This window comes from Schistocerca nitens, chromosome 6 (assembly GCF_023898315.1).
Source record: "Schistocerca nitens isolate TAMUIC-IGC-003100 chromosome 6, iqSchNite1.1, whole genome shotgun sequence".
Taxonomy (NCBI): Eukaryota; Metazoa; Arthropoda; class Insecta; order Orthoptera; family Acrididae; genus Schistocerca; species Schistocerca nitens.
The window spans coordinates 339,151,053-339,163,735 of NC_064619.1; the positions used below are offsets into that span (position 1 = coordinate 339,151,053).

The window sequence follows — 12,683 nt, forward strand, 5'->3', positions numbered from 1 at the left end:
AGTAACATTTGACGACAAAAAACACGGGAGATGCCAGTTATACTTGGTTAAACAACACAAAGCTTAATATGCTAGATATACTCTGAAAACCTTTAAAAGGTTGCAACAGAATATGAATAAAACGTACGTATGGTTAAGCGGAGATAAATTATGTTCTGCTTTGGCACTCTCTCGATTATCGCTATAACTTAAGGGAAAAGAAACGGTGGTTATTAAGGAACCTCAACTGAGCCAATAATTTAAAAACGTTCAACACACTACCCAACCGTTAGAAACCGACCCAAAGGAAGATAAGCTGTATACCGAAAATATCGGTAAAATATCATCACTCGCAATTACGTTTATGTAACAGTCATAAACACGCAGGTAAGGTACTAACCACGGCAAGCATAAAAGATAAATTTTCACTGCAAATTTTCGAGTGAGATCCGAAGCGACGACAGCAACAAGTTTAACATAAAGTTCTTCAAATCAAATGGCTCTGAGCACCATTGGACTTAACATCTGAGGTCATCAGTCCCCCTAGAACTTAGAACTACTTAAACCTAACTACCCTAAGGACATCACACACATCCTTGCCCGAGGCAGGATTCGAACCTGCGACCGTAGCGGTCGCGGAGTTCCAGACTGAAGCGCCTAGAACCGCTCGGCCACAACGGCCGGCTCATAAAGTTCTCACCAAAGAATTTTCCTATGTCGTCTTCCTGGAGTGACAGCCTTCGAAGTCATGTGCCAGACTTAAGTTACGCAGACTAGCTTCTTTCTCAAGGCTTTCCACCAAGTTAACAGCCAGGGCTGGACCACAGGAAACGCACGGGAGGCAGAAAGGCGCCAAGAAGCACTTTCACTCTCGGCCACAACATAGAGTGATTTGGGAATGTACCACACCTAGCCGTCGCGAATAGTTCACGTGTAGGAGGAAAGCTGGCAAGCCTGTGTGGGGTCTAATCTCCCTAATTTTACCTTCACAGTCTGTTAGCAAGGTATGTGTGCAGATAGCAATAGATTAGTTGACTCTTCTAGGAACACACGCTTTATGAACTTTAAGAGTAAATCATGCAGTTATGCAGAGCGCCTCTGCCACTGTAGCTGTATGAACATTTCCATGACGCTTGCGCACAAACGAAATGAACCTGTGGCGAAACGTGCTGACCTCCTTTGAATCTTCTCTATTTTCCAATCAGTCTTATCTGGTATGGATGCCACCCAGACGAGTAATATTCAAGTATTGGCCAAATGACCGTTTTCGAGATGCAGCCATTTTCTTATTGTACCAGTCTGATGATGCGCTAACCGCGTGAAACGCATAATTGTAATCAATAAAACAATTGCGTAGGTTAATTGCAACAGAGGCTGTTCACTCACTTGAAATACAATTAACATTTTTCGCAGAATCATGTAAGAACAAAAACTAAACAACTGAAATAGGTATAAATAGAAGCTACCTGCTACTCGTGCGTTTCCTTCACTCTGCTTCTGTCTCTCTCTCTCTCTCTCTTTCTCTCTCTCTCTCTCTCTCTGTTTCTCTCCGCAAGCAATTTTATATTGTAGTCGTTAGTGTATATTATGCCACATAAGGATCAGCCTTTAATACACGAAGATTAAGGTTTAAAGGAGCAAACAACTTTCAGTCGGGAACAGTCGATCAAATGTCGATCGAATGCTTGCAATAGATTGTTGACTGTATACGACTTACAGCGGGCTCCCAAGGCGTGGATAATCCGGACTGCGAAATCTCCATGGATTGTTTGGCGATTTCTGAAAAAAATATAGAAACGGAGCCTGAAGTATCATGTTCTGATTAGAACGAATATTTTCGTTTCGAGTATGCCGTGCACTAGAGAACAAGCCTTGTCGCGAAGAAGGTGTGGTTTTTTCGAGAAAATGGTTCAAATGGCTCTGAGCACAGTGGGACTTAACATCTGAGGTCATCAGAACTTAGAACTACTTAAACCTAACTAACCTAAGGACATCACACACATCAATGCCCGTATGTGGCGCCTTGGTCCTTGTAAGACATGTGTATTCTAAAAGGAGGTCTGATGGCCAGTAGTTCAGTGTAACGCTCCTTCAGTCCACGCCTTCTGCGGTATAATCTGCCTCAGTACCCTTTAAGGAACTTATGTACTGGTCCTTGTGTTTTATTATTGTATTATTTATTACAGTACCTTGTAATGCCTACATTAAAGGTTATATATGTCTCGATAATATATCTGCTCGCCTTCTGGAATAAATCTAGCAGTGTAGTATTCAGTGGATGGAGCACTGGAACAATGCAATTTAGTTAGATATTGAAATATGTCTTGTTTCACACTGTTTCTAACTTCTGGCCGAATTTACGTCCCAGAAGTGAAAAATGGGAGGGGGGCTCCGGTGATGATTTTCACTGCCATATTGTGGTATTCCATGGGCCCCTTGATTACTCTGCAAGTTTGCATTATGTCAAAGATTATGTGACCATCTTGGCTGATCAGGTCCATCTCACTTTACAATGTTTGTTCTGCGATGGTGATACTGTGATCCTACTGCTCGCATCATCTAGGACCGGCTTTGAGAGCACGAGGATAAATTCTCGCGTCCTCCTTTGCTACCATAGTCGCCAGATCTCAGTATTGTTGATTCTCTGTGGTCTACTTTGGAGAGAATGGTGCACTATCGCTATTCACGCCCACCATCGTTACCCTAGCTTGCCACTGTTTTGCAGGAAGAATGTTATAAGATTCATTTAAAAACCATCCAGGACCTGTACTTACTCAATCCGAGACGACTGGAAGCTATTTTGAATGCCGACGGATGTCCTACATCAGTGGTTCTCAATCTTTCTGAGACCATTACCCCTAAATGTAGTTAAATATTAGCTATGGTACGTTTAAAATTACTTGATAGTTGACGTCTGTCACTTGCTACGGTGTAGCCAAATCGGCCGCCGGGTACCTCTCGGTTATAGCTAACAAACAAACACTGCAAGTCACTCCACAAATGCTGTTAATGTGTAATGCGGAGCAATGTTCGGAGTGGCCGCCGCAAGGTATTTCAAAAATGCAAGGCGCTCTGTCTACAGCTGATGTTAAATGGTCAGTGACTGAAATGCTGCAGGAGACGCCTAGTCTAGCCCTGAGTTTAAACTCATATCCTAGGCTAAACACAACCTAGTGATGTGTAGTATATCCGACAAAACTGTGGTCAATATCCTGCAGCAGCACTAAAATCACGATCGGTTTGTTTACCTCTATTACAGCTAACCTCTACGAGCAAACTGAAGACGAAAAAAAAGCAAACTGTAATTTAAATAAACTACATTAAACTGCAACTAGTCACTTTTTTGAATAATTATGTTTTATTCCATGAACCGATTTTCGAACCTTTTCAGCTTCATCTTCAGATGGTTTCTAGAAGCTACATCATTATTTCTAGCATAATGCTGGGTGCTGGCTCTGTGACAGGAAGATGGAACACGCTTTAATGTATCGCCATGACTATTGTTTACCTGTCGATATGGATGTAAATTTAGTGTTTTACTTACTGTAACAGTATGGGCGGCTTTTCTCGTTGGTGTCCGTCTGCTTCCAATTTGATGGACAATTGGTACATCACTTCACACGTTGATGATGCGAGCAGTGCGAAGTGATATACCAACCAGCCATGAAAATGGAAGCAGACACATGGATACTAACGGTAAAAAGCCGCCCATACGGTCGCAGTAAGTAAAAAATTTAATTTACACCCATTTCGACAGGCAAACAATAGCAATGGCGATACATTAAAGCGTGTTCCATCTTCTTGTCACGGAGCCAGCACTCAGCATTATGCTGGAAATAATGATGTAACTTCCAGAAACCATCTGAAGATGAAGCTGGAGAGGTTCGAAAACCGGTTCATGGAATAAAACATAATTATTCAAGAAAGTGACTGGTTGCAGTTTTATGTAACTTATTTACATTCAGTTAATAGTCACTGGTTATAAAATATCCGTAACGGATAAGCTTAAACTGCAATTTCTTGCTGTCATTGGCTATCCGAAACTATCCTCACTGATTGCATGAGCTACCGCGCTACCAACCGATGAGCAGTCCTCGTTGGCACTTGGCTGCAGATTATAGACGATACAGGCAGACTCACGAGGGATAAAGAATGACAGGTAGAAAAATAAGACAAAATAAAATAGCTAATACGATGATCAAAATGACGTGGCAAAGAATTAGAAATAAAAAAATACATTTAAACCAATTTGTTTAATAAAACCGATAGTTAAACTCTTTTGATTAGACTCAGAAAAAAGTCACAACATTTGACGCTGCGACCTTCATTATGGCAGGTTAAAGTACAACACGGAGACAAGTTGTTTTATTTTTGACTATGATCACCCAGTCACTATGGTGAATTACATCCTTCAAAAACTCTGCTTCACACAGTGTCGTACGAGGGTCATCTAATATTTGCGCAAACAAATAGTTGACACTCGGCGCGGAGGATGATAGGAGCGACTGTAAATGGGAAATGTCTTTACGGTGTCTCCCTTCAGCCACCGTACCGAGTGTCAACTTTGTTTGCGAAACCGATTTCTGTGATTATGATAACCGCACTTGTCGGCAGTATAGTAGCCATCACATAGTTACGGTTGTGCTATCAATTAGTTCGTTTATTGTTGCAAAGTAAATAACGACGAAATTTCTAGTCTGTTGCGGGGAGTATCTATAGGCTGACCAGACGTCCGGATTTTGCCAGGACAGTCCCAGTTTTCACATAATGTCCTGGTGTCCCGAGAAAATCATTCGGGACTTATAATTATCACGGTTTTTAATTGAAAAACTAAATGCGTACAATAACATTTCTCATTTGATTATTTGCGAAAAACAAGCTTCCTAGAAGCAGAACGTTATAGAAACATATATTTTCACAGTATATAAGTCTACCGCATTTTGTTTACTTGTGTTAGGCCGAAAGAAACAGTAAGAGATACGTAGAAAAGAAAAGAAGGTATGTCGAACCCCAATCCCTAATTTGGCGACCTTCCGCTTTACGGCCCTCTAGACAAGTACAGCCAAAACCAACGAAAGTATAGAGGAGCATCACTTCAATCATTTCTCCAAACGGTACTGCAACTATATGGAAGCAAATTTTGTAAAGAATGTGTGCGATGTGGCGTGTGTTAGCAGCGCTTATTGAATACCGTTTGGCATGCGTGTACGCTTGCCCTAACAGTTTGCAATTAAAGGAAATCTTAAACTTTAGTATGAAATGTATAATTTGTGTCTGATTATTGATTAATAATACTATATAGTTTTTATGCTTGACAAAACGTACCTAAATAACTAGTAAGTGAATAAACATTGCAAAAAATATATCCAAGCTCTTTTACAGGGTGTTACAAAAAAGTACGGCCAAACTTTCAGGAAACATTCCTCACACACAAATAAAGAAAATATGTTATGTGGACATGTGGCCGGAAACGCTTAATTTCCATGTTAGAGCTCATTTTAGTTTCGTCAGTATGTACTGTACTTCCTCGATTGACCGCCAGTTCATACGGAATACTCTACCTGTGCTGCTAGAACATGTGCCTTTACAAGTACGACACAACATGTGGTTCATGCACGATGGAGCTCCTGCACATTTCAGTCGAAGTGTTCGTACGCTTCTCAACAACAGATTCGGTGACCGATGGATTGGTAGAGGCGGACCAATTCCATGGCCTCCACGCTCTCCTGCCCTCAACCCTCTTGACTTTCATTTATGGGGGCATTTGAAAGCTCTTGTCTACGCAACCCCGGTACCAAATGTAGAGACTCTTCGTGCTCGTATTGTGGACGGGTGTGATACAATACGCCATTCTCCAGGGCTGCATCAGCGCATCAGGGATTCCATGCGACGGAGGGTGGATGCATGTATCCTCGCTAACGGAGGACATTTTGAACATTTCCTGTAACAAAGTGTTTGAAGTCACGGTGGTACGTTCAGTTGCTGTGTGTTTCCATTCCATGATTAATGTGATTTGAAGAGAAGTAATAAAATGAGCTCTAACATGGAAAGTAAGCGTTTCCGGACACATGTCCACATAACATATTTTCTTTCTTTGTCTGTGAGGACTGTTTCCTTAAAGTTTGGCCGTACCTTTTTGTAAAACCCTGTATATCTTTTTTATTTATGAAGAAAAGAATTTTATTTATGTATAAAGTAGATCCATTTCGTCTTTGCAATTCACAAAATGGAGATACATTCTTACTATAAATTTTTCAGCTACTGCATCGACATGGGCCTGTTGTCGATTTCAAAATACGACGACAATTGACCAAAAAGGTAAGCGTAAGTGTAGTAATGAAGTTTGGTATAAACAAAAACGTACCGTTTTCTTTTCTCTTTTAAATCTGATCAACCTAACTATCTAGAACTCAGAGATATTTAAGTATATGTGTTGTATATATCTCAATTTTACTGTCATAGATTCTTAGTACGAAGTACGCGTGTAGTGGGTGGACTAAAGAGGAAGATGATGGATGATTGTACATTTCGCAAGTTGTAACCCTCACAATATTGTCATATTTTAATGTTAGTATCTGAAAAAAATCTGATTATTGATAACTTATAGAAACAATTGTAAGGTGTCAGGCAAATCCAACACCTTCCATGAAAACCCTGACATGATAAGCAAATCCAGTAGTATGTCACATAGCTCCGAATAAATCGTGACATTAAATTAACCAAAGTAATACGAGTAACGAGTGAGCAAATGGAATACCACAGACTAACACAAGAATGCCTAAATGCATGTCATACCTTCCCACTGTGAGACAGACGCAGTTCCGAGGGGAGAAACGAGAACAGAAGCCGAGAGCAGAACCGTGTTAAGTTAGAAGGCCCTACGATAAGGGACGGAAACCCACGTCGCCAGCTAACCGTTAGGACCACCCCCCAGCCCATGTTAAAAGCTAGATCCTTAGCGTGAGACTTTTTCGCATCTCTGTTACGTCAGGACCACCCCCCAGCCCATGTTAAAAGCTAGAGCCCTCCAGAAGAACAGTATAGATCTTACGATAACACTAAAAGGGCCACCCCAGCCGCATGTTTTAGCGTGAGACTTTTTCGCGTCTCTGTTACGTCAGGACCACCCCCCAGCCCATGTTAAAAGATAGAGCCCTCCAGAAGAACAGTATAGATCTTACGATAACGCTAAAAGGACCACACCAGCTGCAAGTTTGAGCGTGAGACTTTTTCGCGTCTCTATTACGTTGCAAACTTTAAAAACATTGCCCCACCATGAAAAGCATAACGTTTCTCATTGGATAGACAGAATATTTGTAGGCAGAGCTTAAGGTTAACATTGAGACCCTGATTGGTCAGGTGAAAACACAGCCAGATAGTTTTTTTAAACCAACTTCGGTAAATTGTAGTAAGTGGAAGTTAGGAGAGAGTTGCTCCCGAGACGGCGAGGTGAGCGGAGCTGTGCTGGCCGCCGCCCCCTGACGAACACCGACAAGGTAATGAACGCACACGATGCCGCATAACAGCGCATAAAGCTTCACTCAGAACTGCAGAAGTCTCATCTGTTACACCCCCTTTTTTCGTAATACTAGTGTCGATCGTCAATTAAAGCTCATGGTGTTCATATTTGCCACTAGAAGTAAAAATCTGAAACGCGATGATTTTTCTGTTTTATAGTTATTGAGAAGCGACATCAGCCACTGTAATTTACGACAAGTTAGATAAGAAATTAAAGATAATTCAGGGTCACTGTAGACCATTTTGATAGTTTTCTCTTTTGTGAAACTTAATTTAACCCAAGATTATAGCTGTGATATGGCATAGGTCATCCTTCGGTCCATTGTAGAACTTGGAAACCCATTCAGGGAATATTCGTTCACATTTTTGTTGAACGCAGTTGGTTTTTACCATCCTGTATTAAAACATTTCCTTTTATCAATAGTGCAATTTATAAACAATGTTTTGTGAATAGAATAAAATTTCCAATGGTAAACTTAACTGCTTTTTCGACGTTATTTTACCAGCTAACTAAAAATAGGAAAGCCTTGAACCCCTTCCACTAAATTTAGTTAGTATTAAGATTCTTTTACAGGGAGTGCAGTGGAGCTGACGCTGAAATCATTAAGTATTTGGTTATATCATCGCTAGTCTCACTGAACTCTTCTGAATTCTACATGTCATGTGTGGTCTGACGTCTCCTTACCAGCAACAGGTCCCAGGTTCAAACTAGTCAGTTCCCTAAAAAAACACGCTCAGAGCGTCGTTGCGCGAAAGTGGTAGGGAGACACGATATAGAACAAACAGACACCACGCAGAATGTTAGACAGTATTAGTCTCCCAAAATAGTAATAACAGTAATTATCTTTTAAAAGTAATTTAGTTTCGTGACCGAAAAAACTGAATCGTTTAATTTTACCTCTCAGAAAATTACATTTACCGCTCAGGGGGTAATTACTCTAGGCAGGGAACCACTGTCCTACACCATATTAGAAGTGTTGTTGCGTGTTGTTATTGGTGGTTCCATATTTTTGTCCATCCCCTTTATCTTCACCCACATTATTTCACATTCGAAAAATCTACTAACATCAAAAGGTACTACGGTATTTTTAGGGCTATAAATACTCTTCCACTACTGACGATGAAACTATGTTTGCGATATACATTCTAATTGGAATTCAGAATTCATTGCTACTAACCTCTGGTTTCAGCCAAGTTTCTGTCCCTAATACTAAGTGGGCGGCGTTTCCATTTGTAAGCGAGACTACAATAGTTCAGAGATCTTTCCATATACGCTGCTGCAATTAAGTAGTATTATATTAACTTTTTCTTTCTCCTATCTGCCGTGATGAGTGCTTTAATACCGTTTCTCCGAGCCTGAATCAGAGCGAATCTTATCTGCCCTATCGAGGCATTTCTTTATCCTAAAAATCCCGCCTCTGCAGACGACACATATTCTTCTCCCCTAATAGCCGCTTCCTGGTTGCAGTGCACGATTGGCCTGTAGGCAGGGGTCATACAATTCTCAAGACGATAGCCGAGGTCGATAAATACGCATTCCAGATCGTCACAAAGCCTCTGGTTTAATCCTTCCTCTCGGCTCCAAACCAGAGACCCGCGATCAATAATGGAAACGATGTTGCAAAGCGTTACTTTGTTTCCACCCCGCGAAAGAGACTAGGACCTGTATTTATCCATTACGAGACGACTGGAAGCTGTTTTGAACGCCAACTGGTTTCCTACACCGTGTTAGACGTGGGATTGAAGAGTTCCTACATAACAGAACGCAGCATGTCATTCTCAATGGAGAGAAGTCTTCCGAAGTAAGAGTGATTTCAGGTGTGCCGCAGGGGAGTGTCGTAGGACCGCTGCTATTCACAATATGCATAAATGACCTTGTGGATGACATCGGAAGTTCACTGAGGCTTTTTGCGGAAGATGCTGTGGTATATCGAGATGTTGTAACAATGGAAAATTGTACTGAAATGCAGGGGGATCTGCAGCGAATTGACACATGGTGCAGGAAATGGCAATTGAAACTCAATGTAGACAAGTGTAATGTGCTGCGAATACATAGAAAGAAAGATCCCTTATCATTTTGCTACAATATAGCAGGTCAGCAGCTGGAAGCAGTTAATTCCATAAATTATATGGGGGTACGCATTAGGAGTGATATAAAATCGAATGATCATATAAAGTTGATCGTCGGTAAAGCAGATGCCAGACTCAGATTCATTGGAAGAATCCTAAGGAAATACAATCAGAAAACGAAGGAAGTAGGTTACAGTACGCTTGTTCGCCCACTGCTTGAATACTGCTCAGCAGTGTGGGATCCGTACCAGATAGGGTTGATAGAAGAGATAGAGAAGATCCAACGGAGAGCAGCGCGCTTCGTTACAGGATCATTTAGTAATCGCGAAAGCGTTACGGAGATGATAGATAAACTCCAGTGGAAGACTCTGCAGGAGAGACGCTCAGTAGCTCGGTACGGGCTTTTGTTGAAGTTTCGAGAACATACCTTCACCGAGGAGTCAAGCAGTATATTGCTCCCTCCTTCGTATATCTCGCGAAGAGACCATGAGGATAAAATCAGAGCGATAAGAGCCCACACAGAGCCATACCGACAATCTTTCTTTCCACGAACAATACGAGACTGGAAAAGAAGCGAGAACCGATAGAGGTACTCAAGGTACCCTCCGCCACACAGCGTCAGGTGGCTTGCTGAGTATGGATGTAGATGTAGATGTCTTGTGTTTGTGGTATTTGCATATTTTTCTCCACCTACTGTATCTGTGATTTACGTGCCAAGTAAACCGATAACGTTTTATTTATTCGGAGGAAACGAAATATCCCTTATTGATTTGTAACAGCCGATGTGGAGGCCGGTATTAGCTCCTCAGCCACAGCTGTTTTTACGCAGGCAGGCGACGCACTCTGGGCGCACCCAAGGGCGGTGTGTCACGCTCGTCACGAGAGCTGGCAGCCGAGGCAGGAGCTAGCCTGGAGGTCACCGCCTGTCACTCATCTGCCAAACTCTTCTAGATACGCCACCAGGCGGTGAACACATCACTGTCTATTTAAATGTTTCGGGGCGACTACGAGCTCGGTCGGATACACACTAGCGTGGGCGGAACTAACAAGGGAGATAGCGCAACTTGCGATCGCAGTTGTTAACAAAGTTTTGGTTTCTATGTAAGAGTTTTACATGTACATTACAAATACGCACACAATATTTGCCATTGACAATTACATTGCACCTGACAATCGTGCACACTTTCAGTCACCGAGTTCAAATAGTGGGTTGCTGATAGCTCTTGAAAAACATTATTAGGATGAATATGACCACAGAGTATAAAGTGCCGTAAACATAGTTGCTTATCATAGTAAAAGCACTTCATGAATGTCTGCATGAAACAGTCTTCCGAGTCACACTGCGTTTGAACATCAAAAATACGTTCGGTCGGTCTTTGAAACATCTCTAATCTGAAGTCATCATATCCAGCTTGGGTCCAGAATTACCGAACAAAGTCTGTGAAGACTGGAGGACAGAACTGATTGTGTAGAATACACATCAGCAACGAAACTGAATCCCTCGACGATGGTGTGAACTGGTAGTCGTTAAGGATACTGTGATCTTCAGTCCGCTTCCGCACATCGTAACTGTCAGAAGAATAGCACATCAAATGGTTGAATATAAAGTGTGCAAACAGGAGGTAAGGTCTTGACTGTATACACCGTGTTTTGCGGCCGAATAGCATTTATTTCAGACCTATCACGATATGTGGTCAATGGCCTTGTCGCAGTGGTAACACCGGTTCCCGTCAGATCACCGAAGTTAAGCGCTGTCGGGCTGGGCTAGCACTTGGATAGGTGACCATCCGGTCTGCCGAGCGCTGTTGGCATAAGGGGTGCAATCAGCAATAGTGAGGCAAACTGAGGAGCTATTTGATTGAGATGTAGCGGCTCCGGTCTCGGAAATTGACATACGGTTGGGAGAGCGGTGTGCTGACCACATGCCTCTCCATATCCGCATCCAGTGATGCCTATGGGCTGTGAGGATGACACGGCGGCCGGTCGGTACCGTTGCGCCTTCATGCCCTGTTCGGGAGTTTTTATGACGATATATCCCAAACGAATCATCCAGAAGAAGAGACTCTTTCGTTGCATATGGGGAGTAAACATCTTGAAAGGATTGCGTCAAGATTTGTCTAGTGATTAGGCCTCGAAAGGCAACTGGAATCAAATTTACTGTTTCAGCATGTGTTGCACAACTCGCACTACAAATTGACCTCTAGGTTTCTAGTAAATTATCAGCATCTTTGAAAACACGTATCCACTTGCCAACGTGAAGGGTTGGATGGTTTAAGAATAAGTTGGTGCAAGATCATGCCACGACGAACTTCTTACTGACATCTCTCCCTTGAAATGCAGAGCTCGCCATGGGTGAGGTTATTTCCGTATACCACTTTGATCAGTATTATAAATCGCTGTACGTTTCATTGTGTTCATTAAGCACACCGCCTGCTTGCAGAAATCGTCACATCTTTGATTCGCGTCACCATCGGTAGTCCATGCTTTAGTTGGGTTGGGTTGTTTGGGGGGAGGAGACCAGACAGCGAGGTCATCGGTCTCATCGGATTAGGGACACAGGGGAAGGAAGTCGGCCGTGCCCTTTCAAAGGAACGATCCTAGCATTTGCCTGGAGCAATTTAGGGGAATCATGGAAAACCTAAATCAGGATGGCCGGACGCGGGATTGAACCGTCGTCCTCCCGAAGGCGAGTCCAGTGTGCTAACCACTGCGCCACCTCACTCGGTCCAAGCTTTAGTGATCATACATTTTGTTACTGCCCGTGAGCCAAGACGGCGTCTCCATTTAAACCTAGGAACCCATCCATGGATAGATTCAGTGAATCGAACCAGTCCTATTTCTCGGACTTTTTTCAAACCCCAAGCACGAATATCCCTGTCGTGAACGTCGGTGTGTACAACAGTTCTCGTCGACCAACTACATGATCGTTTTGAGCGCTGATCTTACTCCTCTTTCTCTACCACATGACGTAAATATCGTAAGTGATGTATGTCTTGCACCATACGATATCGTTTCTGTACTGTTCTGTAGCTCAATCTTTTAGTTTTCCCGGAATAATGGAACGAAATTATTTCCTTTGCCTTTTCAAAAAATATATCAACCCACTTCTCTCTCTT

General features: G+C 42.4%; 1 pseudogene; it reads left to right on the forward strand.

Moving 5' to 3' along the window:
• Positions 1-11,260: 11,260 nt before the first annotated feature.
• Positions 11,261-11,378, forward strand: LOC126264055 (5S ribosomal RNA; annotated as a pseudogene).
• Positions 11,379-12,683: the final 1,305 nt, after the last annotated feature.